Source organism: Berghia stephanieae, chromosome 8 (assembly GCF_034508935.2).
Source record: "Berghia stephanieae isolate SIO BIC M18660-M18661 chromosome 8, UCSD_Bste_1.3, whole genome shotgun sequence".
Classification (NCBI taxonomy): Eukaryota; Metazoa; Mollusca; class Gastropoda; order Nudibranchia; family Aeolidiidae; genus Berghia; species Berghia stephanieae.
In genome coordinates, this window is record NC_088367.1 from 35,924,290 (window position 1) to 35,935,704 (window position 11,415).

Below are 11,415 nucleotides of genomic sequence, written 5' to 3' on the forward strand. Positions count from 1 at the left end.
AAAGTTATTGAAGTAGGCAACAGTGGGGGGTGATCTTGAGATTCAGGGAAGTACACTTGTGGGAGTGAACCTGGGACTCTGGATTTTGTAAAAAAGCAATAACAAGGGGGAGGGGGAATTACTTTTTACGAAACCCGCCACAACCCGACAAAGTTATGGGAAGTAGGCAGCAGTGAGGATTGATCTGGGATTTGGACACAGATGAGGATTGAACCTGGGACTGCGAGAGGCTGATACCAGTGGACAGTGAGCTCAGAATGTACTTTTATTTCGAAACCTACTGAAATTGTCAAAAGTTATGGGAAGGGGGCACCATTGGGCAATGAACCGGGATTCAGGGAAGTGCACACCGGTTGGGAGTGAACCTGGGACTGTGAGAAGAGGATATCAGTGGAAATGAACCTGGGACTATGGAAGATAGATACTAGTGGGAAATGAAGCCGGACTATGGGAGTTGGGTACCAGACGAGAATGAAGCAATTACTTTTTTACAAAACCCACCGAAAAACCACAGACTTAGGTTTACTCCCCAATAGTCTACACTTCCCTGAGTCTCGGGTTCACTCCCCACTGTTGCCTACTTTCTTTCCATAACTTTGTGGGATATTGTCGGGTTTCATAAAAAAGTAATTGCTTTTTTTTTTACGGAACCCAGTCCCAGGTTCACTTCCCAATTGTGTACACTTCCCTGAGTCCCAGGTTCACTCCCCACTGCTACCTACTTCCCATAACTTTGTCGGGGTTCGGCGTGTTTTGGCAGGTTTCGTAAAAAAAGAAACACCCCTAAAAGTACCACCTGTATTCAGAAAATAGATGTCAATTGTAGTCTAATATTCAGTATATTTTATTATTATTATTATATTATTATTATTATTATTATTATTATTATTATTATTATTATTATTATTATTATTATTATTATTATTTTTATATTATCATTATTATTATTATTATTATTATTATTATTATTATTATTATTATTATTATTATTATTATTATTTTATTATTATTATTATTATTATTATTATTATTATTATTATTATTATTATATTATTTATTATTATTATTATTATTATTATTATCATTATTTATTATTATTATTATTATTATTATTATTATTATTATTATTATTATTATTATTATTATTATGTATTATTATTATTATCACGTAAATTTTAATATATTACGGCAATTAATTCACGGAAGTACATCACTCAATTAATAATGGCAGAAAGTCTGGCCACATATTTATAATGAATCGGGTTTGTCTTAGATGACCAAACAAACAAACAACAACAACAACAACAACAACAACAACAACAACAAATGAGACAAACAAAAAAAAGCAAGATTTTAAAATATAATAAACAATAGAAGAGCACATCAATGAAAAGCAACAACGAGATTATAACACATAAAAGATATTCGTAATAAATCGATAACTGATTAAATTACTCGAACTACTTGATTAAAAAAAATAATAATCATAATAATGATGATGATGACGATTACAACAACAACAATAATATAATAATAATAATAATAATAATAATAATAATAATAATAATAATAATAATAATAATAATAATAATAATAATAATAATAGTAAGTAAGTAGAAATAATAATAATAATAATAATAATAATAATAATAATAATAATAATAATAATAATAATAATAATAATAATAATATAATAATAATAATAATAATAATAATAATAATAATAATAATAATAAAAGAACAATTGTATAATATCAACATTAAAGCATATTACAAGCAAATAAAATTATTAAAACAAAAGTTTAAAAAATATCAAAAGACAGAAGGAATTTTTAAAATATTGGGGGAAAAAAAAAATTATCCCTGCCGGGATTTGAACTCTCGAACCTTAAGCTCAGAGTCAAACAACTTATATCCACCAAGCCATGGTGTCACTGAACATTTAGTGACATTTAAACATGTCTATTTAGATATTTAAAAATGTATTTGAATGCCACTCTTACTTTGATATTTTGAACTATGTTAGTTGCACCATAGCAGAAATTAAAAAAATTACGATCAAAATATTTTTACAACTTTGAATCGGGCTGTCAGTTACTGCACGTGTTCAATCTGGAAGTAGGTCAGCAGTTCAACCGAGATTGTCGCACTTTTCACTCTCTCTATAAAAAAGAGTTCCTTGTGGATACTGAATAGTGGCAAAGCACTATTCAGTATCAGATACTGAATAACCACTTCCAAATTAAATTTGCCGGCCCGACCTAGTTATTTTAGCAGTCAAGAGTATCAGTTGTTTCTGGTGGGAAGTGGATAGCCGTGGTTTTAAACAGAAGAAAACAAGTCTTTTATATAAAATGCTTGGGCGGCCTGTTGACTTTTTGGCTCATGGTAGCCCCCATACCCCACCCTCAGCTCATTGTCGCACGTCATCTCGCCTCGCGTGGGGCAACAAGAAAAAGAGAGCCGTCCGTGATGACGCACAACCTTCGTACAGTAGTTACAGGTACCAATCATGGCAAGTAAGACAGGAGAGATGCGCGAGTGTGAACGAAAATCAGCATAGGCAAAAATTGAGACTAAAAGCAGTATCTGCTAAATTTGAAAATTATAGGGCGGCACAAAACAACTTTGCTCAATAGACCGACCGCCAGTGTTTACAATCCTAATCGAACCTAAGGTTACTGGAGCTGTGTTTGTTTGATCTGGTTTCCATTGGCATTCTTGACATGACTTTATATGGCTCTTGATGTCATCCGAAATACCAGGCCAGAAATAGTGGGCTGAGATGCGCTCCGTTGTGGCAGCGATTCCCACATGTCCTTTGAAAGTTATGTTGTGTCCCATGTCTAGAATCTGTCGGCGATGCGAAGAGGGGACGACGAGCTGACGGCGTCTTTTGCCAGAGACTCTGTATAACAACTCTTGTTGTATTATGAATTCTCCCTTTCTATTCTTGTCACCAGCTTCCGTCACTTTGGCGAAGTAGCGCGAGAGAGTCGTGTCCTCGGTCTGTGCCTTCCTCATTTCCTTAGGTCCAGGAGTTTGTGATAACGGCGGCATATTCCGTTGATCCTGTGCTCTTGTCCTTATGTGACAGGCGTGAAATGGGTGTTTGGGCGTTCCGAGAAATACGTATTTGCATCCAAGGATGAGAGGGTGAGTAGGTGAATCTAGTACTCCTGCAGGTATAGTTCCTACTACGTATGGAGAGTTTATTTCGATATCAGCTATCGGAAGTTGCAGAGATGGGCTGTCTGTAGTGGCGCATTGAATCTCGATAATTTCGCCTGTGAATTGGTCCGGCCGAACCAAGTCTCGTGCTACAACCGCGTGATAGTCTAATCCCGTGTCGTAGAGAACGGTCACATTCTGTCCATTTACCTTGACTGTGTCAATGACTGGAGAGTGATTCGAAGATTCTTTTGTCTTATGAAGTGGGTGGTTCCCAACTGTGCGACCTACATTTACACTGACAGGTTTTCCCTTTTGATGGCTGTTACGTTTGTTGTCGCGACGGCATTCCTCTGTCAAATGTCCCTTCATATTACAGTTCTTGCAATATACGTGTTGTTTGTGTTGTGTTGTGTTACTTCTTTCGTATTGGTTATTGTTACTCTTCTTTTCATATGGTGGTGGAGATGCAGCTCTATCTTCATGTGAGGTGGACGGGTTTTGAATCCGGTGTTGTCTCCTTTCTGTGAGGTGATTTTCTTGCGCTGTGGCAAACCGGTCAGCACATATTACTATATCGTCCAGTTTATGAGCGCCTTGCTCATCGACAAAACGACGGACATCCAGGGGCATTGCTTCTCTCAGCTGTTCCACCATGATAAGCTGGTTTAATCCCTCATAAGTGTCTGGGTTGCCAGATAATTTTAACCATTGTTGGAGACTGAGTTGCAGATGATCTGCCAACTGGTGGTATGTTTCATGTCTGTCCTTCTTTAATGTTCGGAATCGTCTACGATAGGATTCTGCGCTGACATCAAAATGTCTCAGTAGGGATGACTTTAACTCCTGAAAGTTATTTTTGTTGTCCTGTGTCAGGCGAGTATAAACATCATAGGCTTTGCCCTTGAGATGCTGAGACGCTTTGAGTGCCCATTTGTCCTCCGGAAGATCATATGAGATCGCTAACTCCTGGAATCGCGTTAACCATTGATCAATCCCTTCAATGTGTGGGTTGAAAGTTTCTACCGGGAACGACATTACTTTATCAGTGCTTCCATTGCCCTGACTGGATGGAATGGGGCTATGGGTAGAGAGTCTGTTTTCTGCCATGTCTCTTGTTAAAGACATTTCAATTTCCTTTTGGCGTGTGCGCTGTATTTCCGCCTGAGTACGCTCTCTCTCTGTCTCCGGATCCATTTCCAGCTCCTTGTTTCTGAGCTCTTTCAAAGAATATTCATGTTCATGTTTCCTCTTTTCCTCTCCTTCCAGTCTGGCAATCTCCCTCTCTGCGTTCTCCGTCACGTTGGGGGATAACTGTTCACCTGATAGGCCTAATTCTTTTCCTAAGTGGATAAACTCGCGTCTAATTGTAACACCAGTAGCTATGGCTGATTAATTACAGATTGAACAACTGCAGAAGGTGAATGAGAATGATGCGATAGATGCAATTGAACCAGAAAGAGTAGGGCAGAAAGCAAACAAATGGAACTTTGCTAGTAAGGGTTAAATATGAATGAAGAATTCTGAAGCACAGATAATGAATGATATTGAAGTAAGTGACAACACACTGTTGAAAAGTGCTAGGTTTCGCTAAGCCAAATTTCAATATATGACACACACAGTGACACAATACTTAGAAAGAGTAGTTATTGCCTGGGGCTTTTTGTGCGTGCTCGTGTCAATAGCGAGATAATACTATTTACCGTTACACGTGTAAACAACAACTTGCAAGATGACCTAACTTGAAGTTAGAGTGACTGTAATTTTTAATTAAGATTTGTTTAACTTAATTTTTGAAGGGGGGGGGGGGGGGGTATCCTCGGCTGAAGGTCCAAAATTTATGGCAACAATGGCATAACAAAAGTGGCAATGAAATAACAATTTATGTTTTGTAAACTGCTTTAAAATTACGTTGCCTAATTATGCATAATTAAAATTACATGGTTGTCATAATCATAATCATAAATATCAGTGTTAGTAAACTAATTATCGATTAGTGAAAATATAGAAAAATGGGCATGTTCCAATTTCAAATGTAACCACAGGGACTTTTCAATAATAAATACGATTTCTTCCCTATGATATTTGTAATTAATTAATCAAATGATTTATTGATTGGTTTGATTTAAGGTAGATATATTCACGAGCCCCCAATGTAATAGAATGCTATTGTTAAATTGAGATAGTAGCAGAAGTAAATAATGGGTGTTTAAATATTATATCTAGAATAATGACTCACATATTATATTATATTAAAGATTCATAATCCCGGACGAGCCTACCATTTTGTGGCGGGTTGTGTGTTATTTTTGTGGGATCGAGTCCAACCGATAGCTCAATGGTCTGGATTCGAACTAGTATGCGCGCTATGGCTCTCGTTACCAGCTGCGCCACTCAACCTATACCACAAACGGCTCAGGTTTAATCTAGGGGAGATCAAGAATTGCCTTAGGATCCCTTATAACTTAATTGTATTAGTAATTGGTTTTGAAGGAGACACTGACGAATGATAAAGAAACACGCAGTGAAAGAAAATCGTTCGTCACAAAATCTACATCTGATCCCTATTTGTTCCCAGTTCCCCTATGTCTTATTTTTTCTTGGGCGCTTTAATTGTAATTCTAGAACTTTTTACTGTCCCGTTTTCTTCCTTTTTACTGGCGCTGATATAACCTAAATGTGTTGCAAGCGCCGTAAAACCCGGTTTCGTACAACTCTCAATCAATGTTTTCCGAGAGTAAATAAAACGCTGTAAATGATATTATTAAGCCGTTGAGTTGACATAAATTTTATGCCTGTCCATTTCTGATGCGATGACATGCCCTTACAGAGAGAACGTCATCCTGATTTTGCGCATGCGTCTCTCGTCCTCGCTTCCGGTGAAATCGCGCGGTTAGTTAAATCTAGCGGCGGGCATTCGGAACATTTTCATGTTCCTGGTACGATTGTGTTTCTGGTGGCGTTGTTCCTGGTACGGAACCTGTTCCTGGTGCGATTGTTCCGGTCGAAGAGAGTTTCGTATCAGTCATGTCCTAAGTAGTACGGCGCATAGATGACACGGGTACGACGTTCGTACTCGTGTTTGTGGTACCAACCACAGACAGTAACAGTAACATGACCAGGAACTTGTTCCTGGTGGAGGTTCCTGGTACTAGTTCCTGGTTGAGCTATGTTCCTGGTGTTACTGTTCTCGATAACCAAAACCCGTGCGGCACTAGTTAAATCATTTCTCAGCGATCTTTAAGTTTTATCGAACCGTGTGTTTAATTCTAAACATTTTTTTCTCTCACCCCAATAACATTATATTTTAAAGCTTGAAATTATTTTTCATTCTTTAAGTCTTTTTCATAATTAGTGAAATCTCCTTAATCAAAGGAAAGATATCCTCAGTTGAAAAGTTTTTAAATTTTGTGGTCTTTACGGTGAGAAAGTTTTGGTTAGTGCACCTTCGTTTTTACAACTTCTGCTGTAGTGCCTTTTAACATCACTATAGTCAGATTTTTAATAAGTGGCGCGTGTTTTTCTTCTTTTTCTCACATGCCCCCCAATGCATAGCTGCAAAAATTCTCTGAATCAATTTGTCTTAATAAAAAAATATTTTTTTCATGAATCTTAAAACTATAGGAAAGGATTTCGTTTATTACAGCTATATTAAAATCGATAACAGGTGAGGATCGGAACTCATAGAAGATTTACATTATCGAAATTATGAATTTTCGGCATATCCATTTTGAAGGAATTCGTTAAACTGGAGTGTTCCTGTTAATTGAAGCTTAAACGATATGCGTGCAGTATTTGAATATAAAGCAACGAATGTTAATTTTTAACTATCAGACATCTACATTTTATAACTATCAATACACCATTACTGGTGAATGAAACGAAAGTGAAATCTAGATTCAGTTAACACAAATTGATTCAGGGGTTGACACAAATTTTTACAATTTTTGATAGAAGGACAGCTGAGAAAAACCAGAAAAACACGCGCCATTAATAAAAAAAATCTGACTATAGTAGGCCTACCATCACCATTCCCTCCGACGACTCCTTATTGGCATTTTTGAAGTTCATGGCGCACAGACCAAGAGGTAAGATTGTGGTTTATTTGGGAATTTGGTGTTCTTATAACTGAAAAGATTTATTTTTTAGATTTGAGCTGTTATATAGCGCAATATCCAACGCGCTTTACAAGGGGTCTCAAGCCAACAGCAATACTTAACATGTAGGAAGAGACATGACGCATGTTAGGCGATATTACACTTTTCCTCATAGAGATAACGCTGTTAACGGCCAGGTACTCATTTTACACCTGAGTACGGTAAGAGCCTGTGAGTAAAGAGCCTGCTCCAGGGACTTAACTATGCACCACTCGGGACTCGAACCTATGCCACATAGCCGCACATAATGCTATTAGATACCTCTTTGACTTTTACATAGGCTATAATAATGCAAAATATTAAATCTTAGTGGAAAATATTTTCATTAAATTTGATTTATGGAAATGTTTGTGTTAAGTCTACTTCGAATTAAAGCACGCTTCGTGATTTAAGGACACCTAATCTTCCTCCAGATGACCGTGCTTGAAAGCGGCATGGCTTGATGACACCTCATCGGAAGCGCGGACGAGAGATGCATACGAAAAAGCCATATTGACATTCACTCTGTGTTTGTGAAAAAAGTAAATAAAATATATTTTTAAAAACTCTAATTGTGGCCAATCTTGGCCAAATTGGCCATGAATATGACCATCTGGCAGCCCTGCAAGTAGTGATGTCGACTTCCCGAGCCGCTTCGAATTTTGTTCAGCCATGCTATATTCCTTGTCGCCACCGTCATGCTCATGAGGGACGCCGTCCACTTTACGGGGCGGACACTGTCATGATTTCAAGTGAGTAAAGAGCTACTCGACTATGCATAAAATAAAGATGTGAAGAATAAGGCCCCAGAATTTACTAGTTACTTTAAAATGAAGAACAATAAACGAATTGTTTAAGATGAAATGAAAAGAAAGATGAAATTTAATTAAATGAGATGAATAATGATTATGGCAGTAACAAATAGAAATAGTATCAGACGGGTAGGCCTATGGGATTCCACTTCTAGTTGAGAAGGTTTGTATTTTTCCTCCGACGGCGGGCTCACGTTTGATCCTTGCACCTTCGGTGAGTGAACTGGTAAAGGCAAAAGCTCCGGCGTCTTTATGGTGGAAATCAAAATTAATACAAAGTCCCAAAAAGATAAAAATCTTTAAATATATACAAATAATGTGAGGAATGGAACGGTTGTGTCCACAACGTCAAACTTTTTTTTTAATGAATCGCCTTTGGTAATACGATTCAATAGTCTGATGTCACGCCGCCCGGCAACGGCGGCCATCTTGGTTCTAAACAAAGAAAATCATTACTTTTTATTTTTCATGCCGGCTAGAACTTTTCATATGCCTTGTGATCAGAATGTGTAAAAGTCAAAACATGATCGAATTTATGGGGTTTTTTTTCCCTCTGGATGCCCTTTATGCTCGCGGAGAAATATTTCATACGGGCATCCGCCATTGTTCCGATAGTTTAGAGCCAGTGTTACTAAGTTACCATGCGTCATTAGAAAGGAAGTGACGATACGACTATTGAAGAGTATTGTGAACTATACTCATTATCGGTTCGCTGGGAAAGATGGGAGTGGCTAGGTGTTTGCAACATGACATGTGCTGAAGTCAGAATTGATACTAACAAACTTAATTAATGAAAACAGTGATACACGTAAAATCTATAATAATAATAATAATAATAATAATAATAATAATAATAATAATAATAATAATAATAATAATAATAATAATAATAATGATAATGATAATAATAATGATAATAATAATAATAAATGGCATTTATATAGCGCTTTACCCCGTTGTCACAGGCTCTAAGCGCTTTACAGTGATATAAAACAAAACATATTACAGTAAGAAAAGTTTGATGGAAACGTGATACGAATTCAATTTAACAACAACAAAATATATAATAGTATTGCAACATTATGACGTAAAAAGATAAAACTTTAAGCGAGATTTGAAGGTTGTCAACGAATCCGAGCATCTCACGTGTGATGGGAGAGAGTTCCAAAAATTGAAAAGGGGGTAGCCCTATTCGTCCTTAAGGTCGAATGGCATCAACCGTGGTTGCCGTACGTACGGACAAATAGTATTGCTTACACTATTCGTCCTTCACACTAAAGCTGGGCAATATTCCGTTTTTGTTTTTACTGAGCTGGATTCGAATCCACGTAATTACATGATATATCCGTATCGTCTTAAATGTTTCACAAACCCCACGTCCTCTGTTTGTGAGTCAAATAATCAGTTAAGTGTGTATGTATGTTTGAGGTGTGTGTGTGTGTGTGTGTGTGTGTTAATTTCGTGGGGTTTTCTTGATTGTTTTTTTCTTCTGGGATATGATTTTTATTCCAGAATGGTGACTGATTTCTTATAAGGAACAATTGTCGTGTTCTCCTATTGGTAAGTATCCCATTTAAATACCTGCTCGAGAGTTTGGGTTGGCTAGGCACAGAGGAAGATTCGGCAGGTTTTCTTTGTTTTGGTTTATTTTATTTTATTATTTTTTTTTTGGGGGGGGGGGGGGTTTTGTTGTTTGGTTTTTGTTGTTTTTTTATTGTTTTTTTTGGGGGGGGGGTGTTATTGTTGTTCTTTTTGTTTTGTTTTCTTTTGTTGGTATTTTCCCTGCTTTTGTTTGATTTGTGTGTGTGTGTGTGTGTGTGTGTGTCTATTGTGTGTCTACGTGTATTTTGCCTTTTTTACATTATTTTTTCAATCTATAATAGTGGGTAAGCACTCAGTAACTATTTGTTTTAAATGACTATTATTCAATTTGTCAAAATATTCCATTGGTCATAATAGTATAAGCAGCGCAAAAAACACAAAATTTCTGTATCTCTTAAGAAGCAGTTTTATAAAAAATGTTATAATCTTGATAATTCAGTGAGTGCCATCAATAATAGCTTGAATTTAGCCAAAATTTTTGAACGATGTCGATACCTGTCCTTTAACTTCAGAAAATGTTGTTATAAGTTGTACAGTCTTGATTAGACTAGCTGTATGACATAATGATCGATTTAATTCATGGCGAATTCAATGCGTTATCAAATTGGCAGTAAACGAGGTAATTGTATAGACGGGATGGAATTTGGCGGCTTTACAACACGCAAATTAATCCCAAAGCCGAAAGCACAACTTTGCATTTAAACTTATCTCCATAGACGATGTCAATATATTAAAGATTGATAAAGGACACTAATACCAAGTCCTCAATATTTTCAGTACTTCGTTCGTTAGCTAATACTATTAAGTATTTGGTATCCACTTTTGCCCTGACGAGAAGTTAGAATGTCAACGGACTGGGATTTAAAATGTCAACGGGTTGAAACTGGGTGAAATAGAATGATACAGAACATAAAAACCCCGTTCGGCCTAAGAACATTAACTTGCCTATGTTCTTAAACTCAGAACAAGGGGTAATGTTGTCAGGGGGTTGGGGTTGTTGTTTTGATCTGGGTAGGGGTCTCATAAGTCTGATAAAGTTACGATTACTGGCCAAAAACAAATTCCTAACTTTAGTTTAAAATTAAAAAATAAAAAGACGGAAATATATACATAATAAGATTGATATATTTTAAACAATGGTTACAAGAAAAATAAATCCACGATTTTTCTCAATAATTCTGTACTTAAACAGCTTTGTATGCAAATGTTGTATTCCAGATGTGTAATTTGGCTTATCACCATTCAAAGGTGGTATTTCAATAGATATTTTTACAACTAACGTGTGTCTATGTACGCAGTGATACAGACATGCCAAGCATTCGACTTATTATGTTATAGTGGAAAAAAGAATACCATTTCAAAAGGATTTGTGTTGCATTGTAGGTTAACAAACACGCAGGTCTGACATCCGAATCCACTTATGGGCCTGGTTTCACATTGTTGCGTCATTTTAAAAAAGATTTCTATTACAAGAATGAGCCCATAAGGAAATGGTTATCAGACCCAAAAATAATTGCACGTCGATCCACATCAATTTTAAAACCATCACCATCACTACCACAAGCACTTTTACAACATAATCATTACCATCAGAATCGCTACCACCATCATTTGCACAATATCATAAGTATCATCAGCACCACAATCAATATCACCACCACAGCATTATACCTACCATTACCATGGTCATATCA